This window comes from Myotis brandtii, unplaced genomic scaffold (genome assembly GCF_000412655.1).
Source record: "Myotis brandtii unplaced genomic scaffold, ASM41265v1 scaffold847, whole genome shotgun sequence".
Classification (NCBI taxonomy): Eukaryota; Metazoa; Chordata; class Mammalia; order Chiroptera; family Vespertilionidae; genus Myotis; species Myotis brandtii.
Genome location: NW_005371441.1, coordinates 2,302,305 through 2,316,850, shown reverse-complemented (window position 1 = coordinate 2,316,850; position 14,546 = coordinate 2,302,305). Strand labels below are relative to the sequence as shown.

Sequence of the window (14,546 nt, the reverse complement as noted above, 5' to 3'; positions counted from 1 at the left end):
CCCGAGCACCCGGGGTCGACCCCAATCCTCCCGAGGGTGTCTTCTGGCTTCCAGGGCCCCATCTGGCCAGGCCGAGGCTTGGCTGAGCCACGGACACTTGCCAGAGCGCCTGGGGGACAGCGGGGTTGGAGGTGATCTTCACCGAGATTCCGCTTGTGTTGGGGGACAAGTGACAGCCAGTGGCCAGTGTGAGCGGTGCTGGCGTGCGCGAGGTGGAGGCGCGTGTTGACGCAAAGGTGAAGGAGCAATTATGTAGCACTTACTGTGTGCAAATGCTTCTGCTCCAAGCTCCAGGGCCAGCTTCGTGGGCTCGAAGGCTGTGCGGTTGCGGGGAGCCGGGGGAAGGGCGGTGCTGGTTAAGGATTGAAGTTCATGCAGATCTGGGAACCGAGCGCAGTGCGTTTTCATTGGGTTTGGGCTCCCCTGATTGTGCGGCCTGTCCTGGGGGGGGCGTGCTCTCACTTAACTTTCCCAGCAAGGCTGCGGGAAATGCACCTAATCGCAACTCTGTTAGTAAGAGCCATAGCCTCTCATGAAACACGTGCGTTCTTTTAAGAGCTGTTCTGTGTTTCCCATGGCTGACCGCACCTAAAACAAGATTATGAAGTGGATATTAGGATTGGGTCTTTTTAAAATGAGTTACCGGTCCCAGGGAAAGAAAATATATTGTCCAAGGGTGTATAGCTCAGCAGAGACAAAGGGTCAGACCCCAGACCATAAGACTCAAGCACAGAGAAGGTGAGCAACCCCACAATTTGTGGCAGAAGCTAAAGATGGAACCCACATTCACCTGACTTTGCCCAGTTCAAACTCAGACATGAGGCAGCTTTTCTTGGATTCCATCCAAGCAATCACCTACAAGCGTCCACCGTAAGTCTGAGAATTCCTTGGCCTTGACAACGGCTTTTGATTTTACAGCAACATTGCCACATACCCACGCCAGAATCACCTCAATGCTTTCACTTCACGCAATTCTTTAAAAAAGGAAAAAAGTCCTTAGTGGAAACTAAGACTTTCATAACTCTCCTATTAATAGTATGGTTTGTAGTAAATGTTTCCAGGTTGCTCTTTCTCCTTGCAGCAGAATCACAATGAGTTTGTTAAATTGTCAATGAAATGGCACCACTAGAGGAGACACGTCACAGCCGCTGGTGAAACTCAAGGTCCCTGGAAGAGAACCACCCTGAGGAAGTCCCTTCTCTGTTAACTCGACATCCGGCTGTTTTAGAATTCAATTTTATAAAGTCTAAGTCTAGTCATTCCGGTCAACCTTATCACTCTTCTTCATGGCAACAGAACATACGACTTCGCAGGCTTAAAACACTGGTGTTGATGATGGACGTGTTTATTAAGTGGATGGGAGGAATCCTTCCACAGTGCATCTCAAGTCATCACTATGCACATTTTACATATCTTACCATTTCATTTGTCGGTTATACCTCAATAAAGCTGAAAAAACACACACAATAGAGAAAAATGTTAATCGGTGCTAAACAGGTTTTTCTCTAGTGCAAGCAGTGTACTTTTGTGTTGAGTAGCAACAGAAAAAGTGATTGGCCTGACTCCTGCCCAGATGCCTTTGAATCTTCTGGAATGTTAAGACATGAGCCACGTGACTCTTCAAGGCAGCAACTGGTGGTGTGCCTTGGAGAGCCGAGAGAGAGCACTCTGGGTGTGGATGTATGTCTGCGTGGACCCCGGAGGGGACTACAATTTGGGACTAGCCTGCACTATGATGGTAGAGCATACAGGCTGGCAGCGGGGGAAACCCTGAGTATGATGACAGTTTAAGCAGGGGAGGGAAGTAAAAATGCACAAAGATGCTCCAGCCAGATTTCTCCCCAAACCGCTCGTGTGGGCAATATATGATGACCCATAATATATGATGGCCCAATATATGATGACCTCAGTTCAGGAAGCCACCCGCTGTGGGACCAAATACACCTCCAACTACTTCTTTATGGAAGAGGGATGTTCCTCATTGGATGCCAGGCTGAATTGGGACCATGGGGTGCAGGAACTCTTCTGCTAGCCAAGCATTTGAAGAGCAACATTATGAATGCGAACCCAAAGGAAGATGGCAGGGCAACCTTTGGGGGTGGGGTTTGAGGCGGGGGGTGTTGGAGGAGACGGGGAGAACGAGAAGGCCTGCAGGAAGGGCTGTCACAGGCCAGGTGAGAGCAGGGACAGGTGGGAGTGGCGGTGGTGATGGTGGGAAGGGGAAGATTTCGAGGTGGAATCAACCTGGGTCTGAGGTTCCCAGCCAGCTGAAAGCCTGCTGAGGCCTGAAAGGCAGCGAGGAGATAAAGCAGTGGAGACAGAAGAGAGAGTTCAATTTGGGACAAATTTAGTCTGAGGCACTGATAGGGGAAAGCAAACATATTTTACAGTTTGGGAACAGGGAGCCCTGCGCATAGCCAGCTGAAACCAGAATTTCCAGCTCGTTCTGCTATCATGTTAAATGTTATCCTGAAATATGTTTATGAAGCTGGCTTGCTGACATGTGTGTTACACAAACATATCAGAGACCAGATAAAAATGCCTCCTGCGTAGCTGGGAGAGGCAGTGAAGACCATCTCTCTTCTGGCCCTTGGGCTTTTATTTCGGGGCTTTCTTGTTTGCTTGTTTGTCTTGCCAGTATACATGTTTCTCATAAGAAAACTTACAATATGATAACGACTTTGGGGGCTTTTACTTATATTTAGAAACCTGTCACTGAAACCACTCCTATGACATTTTAGTTGTCTACAGATGGTTTTAGATGACTATGTTTGATTGACATATTTTCCTTAGCAACTGAATGAAATGCTGCCAAAGACAGCAAACAACGACTTCAGTTGTCTAACGGAAGATTCTTTGGTGAAATACAGACCACCAAACTCTACTGCTTCCATAACTGACACAGCACTGAAGCGTCCTCAGAGCCACTCTCAACCCTTGCTTGGACTTGGTTCAGGAGTTTTGCTGATCTCTATTTGATCTCTTGAAGAAGAGAGTCTTTAGCAATGATTTTCGTTTTATCAATTCGTCCTAGAACAAATCCAGTCCTTTATTTGTTCTAATAAGACAACACAGCTAGTTGCAAAACAATTTACCAGTGTCACTTCCAAAAATCTACATAAATTTACAGACACTTACTTTTAAAGTCTAGTTTCTTTTATTTCCCCATACATATGACTGTTCCAATAGATTTTATACCTAAAATAAATGTGATCCATTTCATAACTTTCCTATAGGCTAATTAAGCTTAGAGAACCACTGATACCTGGCTACATGGAAAATAACCAGCCCAAGGACCTTGGGTTTCGTTGTTAAATTACAGGCTGTTCTTTTCAAGAGCAAAATCCTTATCAAAAATTGAAAGTACTTTAAAAATATTTTAGCTGAGTAAATATAATTTCCTGAAAAACATCCATGAAAATATATATTTTCTGGACTTTATTTTACTTTAAATTCAACAAGTTTTCATCTACATTTCCTCAACTAGTCAAAAAGATGTATTATACATAATACCATCCTTCATAGCCTTACCGAAGTGATCTTTCAGTTGTAAACTTTCAGGTTTAAAATAGTTTAATATTTTAGGAAAAACTTAGAAGGATTAACTGGACAATCGATATTAATATTTTTCGATTCCAAGGGGAGAGAACACTTTCTGGCAAACTGTCAGAACCACCACCTCCCCATGTGTCTCTTAAAAAAAAACAAAACCAAGAAATCACTAATCAGGAGGATTATGGGAAGTCTGAGGTGAAGCAAGTGCCCTAAAGGCCGTCCTTGATTCCTCTCCCCTCCACATCCCCTCGCAGCTAGCTAATCTATTTTCAAACCCATGCAAGAATTGTTTTTCTAAACCTGATCAGATTACTTCTGTTCTAAAACTTTCAAGGAAACCCCACCGTTTATTGGAAAAGAGGAAAAATCTTAACATCATAGACCTCATTTTTTTTAAGAAATAATTTTCAGAGGTTATTATTTTTCCTCCTCAAATCAACTCTTTGGGGTGGATATTATTATCCTCTTATTACAAATTGAAAACTACAGTTCAGCGAGGGAGCTTGCTCATGTTCACACCATATAAATGGCAGTACAGGTCTTTCAAGTGAGGCCTCCAAGTTCTTGGTTACTGCTATTATCACACTGCCAGAGTGTCTCAAACACTGCGCCCATCCACCCTGCCGGGTGTGTTACCCTGTGCAACCCATGCTCAGTCCAGACTGCCAGATACGATTGCTCAGGTGGTGCCCTGCACAGCGCACTACATTTCAAAGGCCACCATTCACAATAGAGAACTTTTTGCTATTTTGAAATTTCTTTGTATATTTATTACACTTTTGTTGATTTTCGAAGATGTGGGATTTACACACTTATTATGACATTTTTTCAACTTATATGACTAAAGTGTCTTTTCTAAAAGGTTCGATATATACCAGTTGCTTGGATTTATGCAGTAGGAAAAAGTGGGCAAGGATGTGGAGAAAAGGGAACCTTTGTGCACTGTTGGTGGGACTGCAAATTGGTGCAGCCACTATAAGAAACAGTATGGAGGTTCCTCAAAAAATTAAAAATAGAACTGCCATATGACCCAGCAATCCTACTTCTGGGATTGCACAGGGTAACACACCCGGCAGAGTGGATGAGTTCAATGTTTGAGACACTCTGGCAGTGTGATAATATCAATAACAAATACTTCCGGATATTTACCCGAAGAAATCCAAATTCAAAAAGATATATGCTTCCCTATGTTCACTGTAGCATTATTTATAATAGCCAAGCTATGGAAGCAACCCAAGTGCCCATCAATAGACGAGTGGCTAAAAAAGCTGTGGTACTACGTATATACCATGGACTATTACTCAGCATAAAAAGAATGAAATATTATCATTTGTGACAACATGGGAGGACATAAAGGGTATTATGCTAAGTAAAATAAGTCGGACAGAGAAAGACAAAAACCATATGATTTCAGTTGCATACGGAATCTAAATAAACACACAAAACAGAAACAAACTCATAGATACAGAGAACAAAGTGACAGTCACCAGATGGGAGAGGTGTTGAGCGGTTGGGTGAAAAAGGGGAAAAGATTAAGTACAAATTGGCAGTTACAAAATAGTCATGGGGATGTAAAGTACAGCTTAGGAAATATAGTCACGAATATTGTAATGACTATGTATGGTGCCAGGTGAACGCGAGACTCATCAGGGGTTCACTTCGTAAGTTATATAAATGTCTAACCACTATGCTGTACACCTGAAACTAATATAATATAGAATGTCAACTGTAATTAAAAAGTAAACAAAACTTAGTAAAATAGAGCAACTTAAGTTTCTAAATTTTTTTTTAAAAAAATGGTTTTCTGATCAGCACATATCTTTGTGAATTCCATACTTGTGAATTCACCTACTCACTGAAATTGAATTGCAACCCCCAGGCCAATACTCACAATTCTTTCTCGGTCAATCACCGATGCACAGAGTGGTGAAAGATCTGAGTCATTGGCATGCACGTCCCCAGCTGAGGTCCCACAAGGTGACACTCTGCCTTCTGGTTTCAGTTTCTACTGTAAACAAGGGTCTGGTTCAAGGTCTATTAAGTGCAACTTCTTTTTTTTTTGCATTTTTGTGCTTTTTCTGCGGGAGGGAGTGATTTCACTGTTTAAAATGACTCCATTCTTAGTGCTGAAGTTCTGGCTAGTGTTCCTAAGCATAATAAGGCTGCGATGTATGTCATGGAGAAAACAGTGTGTTAGAGAAGCTGCACTGAGGCCTGGGTTTAGTGCTGCTGGCTGTGAGTTCAACGTTATTGAATCTACAATAAATATTAAAGTATCTTTAAACAGAAATGCACATAGAACAAGGTTCTATATTGATCAGTTAATGAAAATGCTGTGACCAAAGGCAAACACTGTATCTCCCCCAACAGCAATAGTTCAGGATTTGCTAAAGTAGTGTTTGAAGCAACTTTATAGAACATAACTTCTATGAAGAACAAAAACCGTCTGCATTCCATGGCAACCTGTCACTGATTAAACTTGACATTCATATTGCAGTTTGTATGATCTGATGTTTGTTTATTATACAGAATGGTTGGTGTCTTTGAATTGCAAGTTTAAATCTACAAATATTTTCATTGTGACAACTGCCATTAAATGACTAATATTTAATAATGTGATAATTAAATGGTATAAGCCAAATGTACTTCCAACCAATTCAGGTATATGACCATATAATATGTTTTTTAATTATATATTCTTGTTCAAAACTATCCACCTGAATTAAAAATAGATTTTCCAAAACACCCTACTAATACAATGTTTTGGAAATTTGTCACACATGACAGAATGCTGGGGGGAAAAAATCTATAAATCTTGTTATTTTTTCTGCCTCCTAGTATTTTTTATTCTATATCTGAAAGTCTTTAGTGATGAAAAAATAAAGGAAAGAGTAAAAATAAGTTCAAAGATTTGCAGAATTTATCATGCTTCAAAAGCAGGCCAAATGTTACTTGAAAAAAAACAATAATAACTTTTAAATGTATTTACCCTATAGTACTTAAGTGTGGTTTTTAAAATAAAATTAATAGTATCAGCAAAAAGAGGCAGGGGTCAAAATTCATTGTGCATAATACTTTCGGAAGCGTCAAAGAGATTATGAAATTCTTTGAAGAAAAATGAAGCCATGATGCTTACAAAAATATTTGTGGTGATCATAAAGCAATGTCATCTTTAAAAGAGCCGTTTACAATATTGAAAGAATATCACTGCTGCATCACTTCGGTAGATATATTACTGAAAAATTAGAACTGATACATGATGGCAGGTTTTTCCCAGTCAAAAGCCAACCCGTGGTGCCAGGTGAGTACTGGAAATACAGCGGGGACACTTTGTAAAGTATATGATTGTCTAACCACTATGATGTACACCTTAAACTAATATAAAATAATATTGACTATTGCAGTGAGAGATCTTGTCCTTTTTAAGAATACTAGAAGTCCTTGAATTTATCCCTGGACTTGGAGGCCTTCAAACAGTGGCTAAATGGCCGGATCCTGGAGCCAGGCTGCCTGGAATGAAATCCTGGCTTTGCCATTTCCTAGCCTTGTGATCCTGGGAAAATTTGTCCACCTCCTTGGGCCTACTTCCCCATCTGTATTACAGAGGTAATAACAGTTCTTAACGCTGGGGTTGTTGCAAGGATTGCATGCGTTAATGCATGTAAAGTGCCTAGTACAGAATCTGGAACAAAGTATGTACAGAAGTGTTAGCTATTAGCATTATATTCTCAAACACGGAATAGAACATTCCCGCACAAGACACTGCAAAAAAGGATTTGAAAAGCAAAGTGTTTATTCTTAGTCTAAGTTACTCAAAACTTTGGAAGATCATAGGCTTAAAAAAGTTTGTTGTTTTTTAGGTTTTTTTTTACTACTCAGCACATGAGAACAAATTCTTTAAGCATGTTCCATACCTTCGGAAAATGAGAATGTGAGAAAGAGGGTGCAGTGGTCACTGGAAGCAACAGAGCTGCCTCATCTCCAAGAACTTAGGAATCAATTGGCCGCCTTTGATTAAGCCAAAGCGGAGATATGCAAGCACCTTATAAAGACACTATTTCCCCAGCCAGGACAGCACTGTGCTTCACTGAACACATTAGCGCACGTACAAAAAAGAATATGATAATCACGGTGAGGCCATTGCACAGTGGAGGCCCGGGGGGAAAGTGATGGGCCTCCAAAGTTACTGTCTTGTCCGTCTGTGACAGCTTCATTTCTCACCTAAATTAATAAGTACGCCTTCAAATCTTTTAAGAGTAAGGTTCCACCCTCAATGCCTGCAAGCCTGTGGCCACGAAGTCACCCCCAGGGACCTCGTCCTCACTCAGAATCCTCATCCATTCACAGGACGTGCTGGAGTGTTCAAGAGCAGAGGCCCAGGGGCCCCCGAGGCCACCGTATGCCCAGGCAGGACTACTCGAAGACAGAGCTGAAAAATAAAGGCTTTTTTTTTTTTCTTCAGGTTCGTTTTTGCTCCCACAAGTTGAAGTTTTTGAAGGACCAATGTTAAAAATTCCACCCCAAAATATGATAATTTGCCAAACATTCCATTAAAATCAACTTTTAAAAGCAAATGCGGTTTCTAAATTAAGCAACACCCAGCTTCTTCTGGATCCTTTAAATGTCCTGATTATTTTGGAAAATCTTATGGCTTCGGGTGGGGAGTGTGGGATCTTCCTAACCCCACTTTAGACATGCTTTAGGTTTCTTTTCAAATGATGCCAACTTTCTTTCAAAAAGCAACAAATAATCCTTGTTTAAAAAAAAAAAAAGTCTGTGGAAGTTGAGAGCGAAGACTGTTCCTCATGCACTGCTTTGGCTTCTTGGGGCTGATTCTAACTGCCCGCTGAGGTTTTCACAAAAGTCTTCAAAAACACTGCAATGGCTTTCTTGATTCAGACCAGGCGACCTTCTATTACTAATTGAGGTTGAGCCAACCCTATACATACCTATAAAGTGATCCTCATCTACTCCTCTCTCAACAACATCACCAAAATAGTCTAATTTTTGGAAAGAGATTTTATCTTCTGCTGATTCACTGATATGACCTCAATTAAAATACCCTCTTTTAAAGCTTGCATTACTAGCCATAAATTTCTTTGGTCTATAAAACTGCCTCTAATAAAAGAGAAAGAAAAGGAAGAAGCAAGATACAGGAAGCCAAGTACACAGCTAATCATCTTTTGAAGAAGCGAACACCTCAGCCTACCCAGGCACAGATGTCCGTAGGTTTCATCATTGACTCCGCACACTGGTTTCTGAGTGCACACTGCCTTTATTTCCCCTGGTAAATCAGCCACAATTACCATGTAAAAGTACCTGACAATGCTAGTAGGTTGGGAAAGGCCTCACTGGAAAAGGCTGCCCATCACACCTGGAATAAAAACTCCAAGTCCTTGCCCTGACCGGTTTGGCTCAGTGGATAGAGCGTCGGCCTGCGGACTGAAAGATGCCAGGCTCGATTCCAGCCAAGGGCATGTATCTTGGTTGCGGGCACATCCCCAGTAGGGAGTGTGCAGGAAGCAGCTGAATCGATGTTTCTCTCTCATCGTTGTTTCTAACTCTCTATTCCTCTCCTTCTCCCTTCCCCTCTGCAAAAAAAACAAAAACAAAAAACAAAAAACTCCAAGTCCTTTCCATGGTCCTCAAGACCCCACCTGACCTGGCCAGTCTCCCCAGCGCTCTGTCCACACCTCCTTGTTTTTCCTGAAACATGGCAAGCACATGCCCACCCCAGGGCCCTTCATACCCGTATTTCCCTACGGCTGGACCTCTCACTTCCCAGATGGCTGCCTGGCTACTTCATGTACTTTATTGGGCTCTGTAATAAAATCTGACCTGCTGGAGTGGCTTTCTCTGACCACTCTGTCGAAAATAGCCTCTTCTTCCCCCACTCTCCTCCCCAGGACACATCACTTCCTGATATGAAATCTTTCACAGACTTGTTTCTTTCCCCCCACTGGACAGTAAGCTCCTGGAGGATGGATTTTTAGTTTGTTCATTACTATATCTCCAACACTGAAAACAGTACCTAAGACTTAATTGTTGCTCAGTAAATAATTGTGAAATAAATAAAATAATGAATTCCCCAGAGAATTTGTAGAAACTGATTATTACTCTTTCCAGCTGAAAAACATTTAGGTCCCAACATTCTCAAGCCATGGCTCGTTTTTACAGCCGAATGGCTTAGAGTCTCTTGAAATCCTGATACAAACAGTAACATAGATGAATCTCAAGGGCATTACGCTGAGTGAAAGAAGCCGATCTCCAAAGATGTGTATTGTATGATTTCATTTCTAAGACATTTTGGAAAGGACAAAGCTATAAGTATAAACAACAGATCTATGGTGCCAGGAGTTTGGGGTTGGGGGCACAGGAGACTATACAGATATAGCGTGAGGGAGTTTTGGGGGGTTAGGCCAAATGTTACCTCAAAACAATAACTTTTAAATGTATTTGCTCTATAGTACTTTTGTATGGTTTTTAAAATAAAATTAATGGTATCAGCAAAAAGTGGCAGGGATCATCATCTTATACATCAGAATCACAAGGGAAATCAGCCAGTCTTTCAATGGGTTAAACAGAGATGAATATAGAGAAAAACTAGAGTTTTCCATGAAGAAAAAAATGACATAAACAAAGTAGAAAGAAGGAAGTAGAATTTTCCATAAAGGCAAAATGCCAACTTTTGTGCCATAAGAGTAAATAGGATTACCTGTCTTGGTGTATGGCAAACAAACAAACAAACATACATAGACAATTAGATCATGAAATTAGATCAGAGACAGAGCTAAAAATGAGTTTCCGCTTATGTATAAGGACATTAAGTAGCAGAATAATTGGACACCTAGCTGAAAATCACATAGTTAATTAGTAATAGAGCTGGAACTGAAATTCAGATCCCTTGCCCATGTTACCAACTCTTTGAACAAGAACTTACCTCAATAATGAACAGTCACTGATGGGTCTTCTCTAAGATTCCATTATTAGGGTTTCAGCCGTTCAAATCACATTCCATTTGGGAACTGATGAGAAAGGAACTAGAAATATAAAATTAAAGCATACTTTTACAGATTAATATAAAATTGTGCCTCATTTAATTTTAAATGACTTATCAGTAATGCTATCAAAGATTGGGCAAGAAGGGTAATCATTTATATGAACAAATTTTAGATTGCACCAAGACAGAAAAACAATTTTTGGTTGGAAGAATGAGCCAGTTCATTCTTGTCAAATCACTTCCATCTGTTCTCAAGAATAATTTCCTTTCAAAATAACTACCCACTGTTTTTCAGCTGGTTGGTGGCATGAAACATAAGAGGCATCCTTTCATTTCTGGGTTTGCTGATGCTCAGCCCTCTACATCAAAGGTTTTGCAGAAGACTTCCTTTCAAAATGTGGTGTTCAGCCTATTGTAAAATTCCATGAATTCGTATGTGCCCTATGATAGGAAATATAATGATACAGAAAAATAATATATTCTCAGCCGCCTCCATTCCAAATTATTTTAAAGCATAAAGTTGAGTCATCTCAGTGATTGGGTGTTCACCTATAAACCAGAAGGTCATGATTCGATTCCTAGTCAGGGCACTTGCCCGAGTTTGGGGCTCAATCCGCAGGGTGGGGCATGCGGGAAGCAGCCAATCAATGATTCTCTCTTATCGCTGATGTCTGTCTGTCTGTCTCTGTCTCTGTCTCTCTCTCTCTCTCTCTCTCTCTCTCTCCTCCTCCTCCCTCCCTTCATCTCTGAAATCAATAAAAATATATTTGAAAAAATAAAGCATAAAATTGATATTTAGGTCAGTTTTTTTTTCTTCTACAGAGACTTTAAAATATTTATTAACTCATAATAGGGCTTATTATCCACCTAATCCGAGGGCTCATATGTCCATTGATAGTATATTTACTCATTTTAAAAAAGAATTTAATTACATGGTTACAACTTATGCTAATAACATAGTAACTTCAAATAAAAGCCTTAACTTGAGTTTTGGAGTCCAGCAGATAGAAGTTTAAACTTTGGCTCTGTCATTGACTAGTTGAGTAGCCTTATGTTATTTGAAAACACGCAGACTCAGTGCTTTTATATGCTTAATGGAATAAAAAATTTGCTTTCAGGATTTTTATGAGGATATTATGCCACATTATGAGTAAAGCACTTAATATTGTGCTGCTTTTCAAAAGAGGACATACAGAAGGCCAAGAGACATATGAAAATATGCTCCAAGTCAGTAATCATCCGAGAGATGCAAATCAAAATGACAATGAGGTACCACCTCACACCTGTCAGAATAGCTGTCATCAACAAATCAACAAATGACAAGTGCTGGCGAGGATGCAGAGAAAAAGGAACCCTCGTGCACTGCTGGTGGGAATGCAGACTGGTGCAGCCACTGTGGAGAACAGTATGGAGTTTCCTCAAAAAATTAAAAATGGAACTTCCATTTGACCCAGTAATACCACTTCTAGGAATATATCCCAAGAAAACAGAATCACCAATCAGAAAGGATGTATGCACCGTTATGTTCATAGCAGCACAATTTACAATAGCTAAGATTTGGTAACAGCCTAAGTGCCCATTGGTATTAAGTGAAGTGTGAGATGGGAAGAGAAAAGACAGTATAAAGTGTCTTCTCTTTCCTGCAAGAAATAAAAAATAAAAATAAACCTAACATGCCTTTCACCAACTTTGTGAAAAGTAAAGGAAAATTGAAAGAAACGGAGAAAAATAAGGTGATCTTAACTTGCTTTCATGCCATAAACTTTTCCAAATAAGATATCTAAATTTTTGACAGTGATAAAATAGTATTTCAAAATAGCTAAAACCACTGTGACATCATATGAAAAGATCTGTGGTTTCTACAAGTGACAAAAGCACAGGTACAGCTAATATTGCTGAGGTTCGTGGCCCATATTCAAAATGGAATACTAAATTTCAATTCGATATTCATAAAAATAAAGATGACATGTTCCCCACCCAAGTTTTCAGGCCACCTGGATTCTGTCTGCTGAACTCCTTGGACACCAAAACTCTCTGTTGGAGACAAACCAAGCTCAATTTGTACCTTCTTAAATGTGCAATAGAATTGGAATATTAGTTCCTTTAAATTTTTTCAATCGTAGAAATTTGCTGTACTAAAATTTACAAAATAAGGAAATAAAGATAGTATCGCTTCTTTCCTTCAAGCACAGATTATAAGCAAATAGAAAGAAATCTTTTAAAATGTATATATTTTTATTGGTTTCAGAGAGGAAGGGAGAGGGAGAAACAGAAACATCAATGATGAAAGAGAATCATTGATTGGCTGCCTCCTGCACACCCCACACTGGGAATGGAGCTCACAACCCAGGCATGTGTCCTGTCTGGGAATGGAACCATGACCTCCTGGCTCATAGGTCAATGCTCAACCAATGAGCCACACTGGCTGGGCTAGAAAGAAATCATTTTTATTTTCTTACTAAGTTTCTTGTGTGACTTTTCTACATTGTTACAATGCTATTTCTTTTTTCCATTTTTCCTGAATTTTAATTTTGCTTCCAAATTCACGTTTTGATATACTTCTACAATAAACCACTGTAATGTTTTGTTGTATTGTACATATACAAAAAAATTCAGCCAAGAAAAGCATGAGGACACAATTGTATTGTCTTTGACCTGTGTTTTACCACGGCAGATGCCAGAACCCTGGCTCCAGCGTAATGATTTGAAAGTTGAAACCACAGGAATGTGTGCAGTCAACAATGAAAATTATACTCGGCCAGCGTTTCCTGCTGAAATCTCTGTAGTAAATAGTACAGAAGAAAAATCTAGCCGCTTTTTTATGCTAACGGATCTCCCCCTTGTGCCTAAACTTTGTATTGAACTCAAGCAGAATTGAAAGTCATCAGCATGGTATATAGCAGTGGTTCCCAAACTTATTTGGCCTACCGCCCCCTTTCCAGAAAAAATATTACTCAGCGCCCCCTGGAAATTAATTTTTTTTAAATTTTAATAGCAATTAAACAGAAAGATATATGTATTAATGTTTCTACCTTTTTCGTAAAATATAGTAAAGAAAGGTGTAAATTAGAAACATTGAAGTTTGAAATTATGAAACTATTTATTGAACTCAGAATAGAAAGGTAATACAAAAAAAGTTAAAACAAATGCACCTGTGGCCATCACAGCCCCCCTGGATCGCTGCAGCGCCCACCAGGGGGTGGTAGCGCCCACTTTAGGAATCACTGGTATATAGCATGAATTTTTTAAGTAAGGAAAAAAAGCAACTTCCCTTCTCGTATAAAGCAATTACTCAATAGTTTGGGGCTATAAGTCTAATATAAACACTTTCTGGGAGGATGGTGGCTTCAAATGATTCACAGTCACTGAAGACTTGCAAGTCTTAGTGGCACTAAGTTGCCTGAGATGTTCACTTCCGTTTCTTTTATAATAGCAAAAGTTTTGAAAACGACATAGCAAAAGAAAATATGATCTAGCTATATGATGAAATGGTATAGCCACTTTAAAAATCACATTTTTTAAGAATTTCTAACAAATGGGAAGCTGATCACAATATTGAAGGAATAAAACAGTATTCAAAGAGGCACACACTTATGGAAAACTCCCAATTCTATATTCCTAATCCGCTCAATCAGTACTAGTTGATCTAATTGGTCAGGCTTTCTAGCAGATCCTTCTCATCCTTCAGACTTCAATTTCAACAGCATCACCTCAGAAGTTTCAAAGTTACTTTAAATGCTGGAATGTGTCACCTATCAGTCATTCATTGAGCACCCCCGGGGGGGGGGGGGGGGTGCAAATTCCTGAAGACACTGTCGTCAGAGGCTGCCCCCAAAAATGCATGGCTAATGAGAATCAATATTGGAAGTGTCTTTGGTAAGAACCAATCTTCCTTCTACTTTCTAAAAGATCTGAAAATGGAGTGAACATTAAATACACTGGAAGGGGGAAAATGTGACCTACCACAGAAACACAGGAAGGCAGGAGACAA

General features: G+C 39.9%; 1 protein-coding gene across 2 annotated transcripts in view; it reads right to left on the bottom strand.

Annotated features, from left to right (window-relative positions):
* ARMT1 (acidic residue methyltransferase 1) overlaps window positions 1-14,546 on the bottom strand; it is a 138,518-nt gene that overhangs the window by 62,033 nt on the left and 61,939 nt on the right. The window contains exons 2-4 of one of the 2 annotated variants that reach the window (XM_014532145.1): window positions 10,841-10,996; window positions 10,496-10,595; window positions 264-588 (exon numbers count right to left, since the gene is read on the bottom strand). The gene's annotated coding sequence lies outside the window, so the exon portion shown is untranslated. The remainder of the gene's footprint in view (window positions 1-263; window positions 589-10,495; window positions 10,596-10,840; window positions 10,997-14,546) is intronic. The other variant, XM_014532147.1, reaches the window with a different exon arrangement.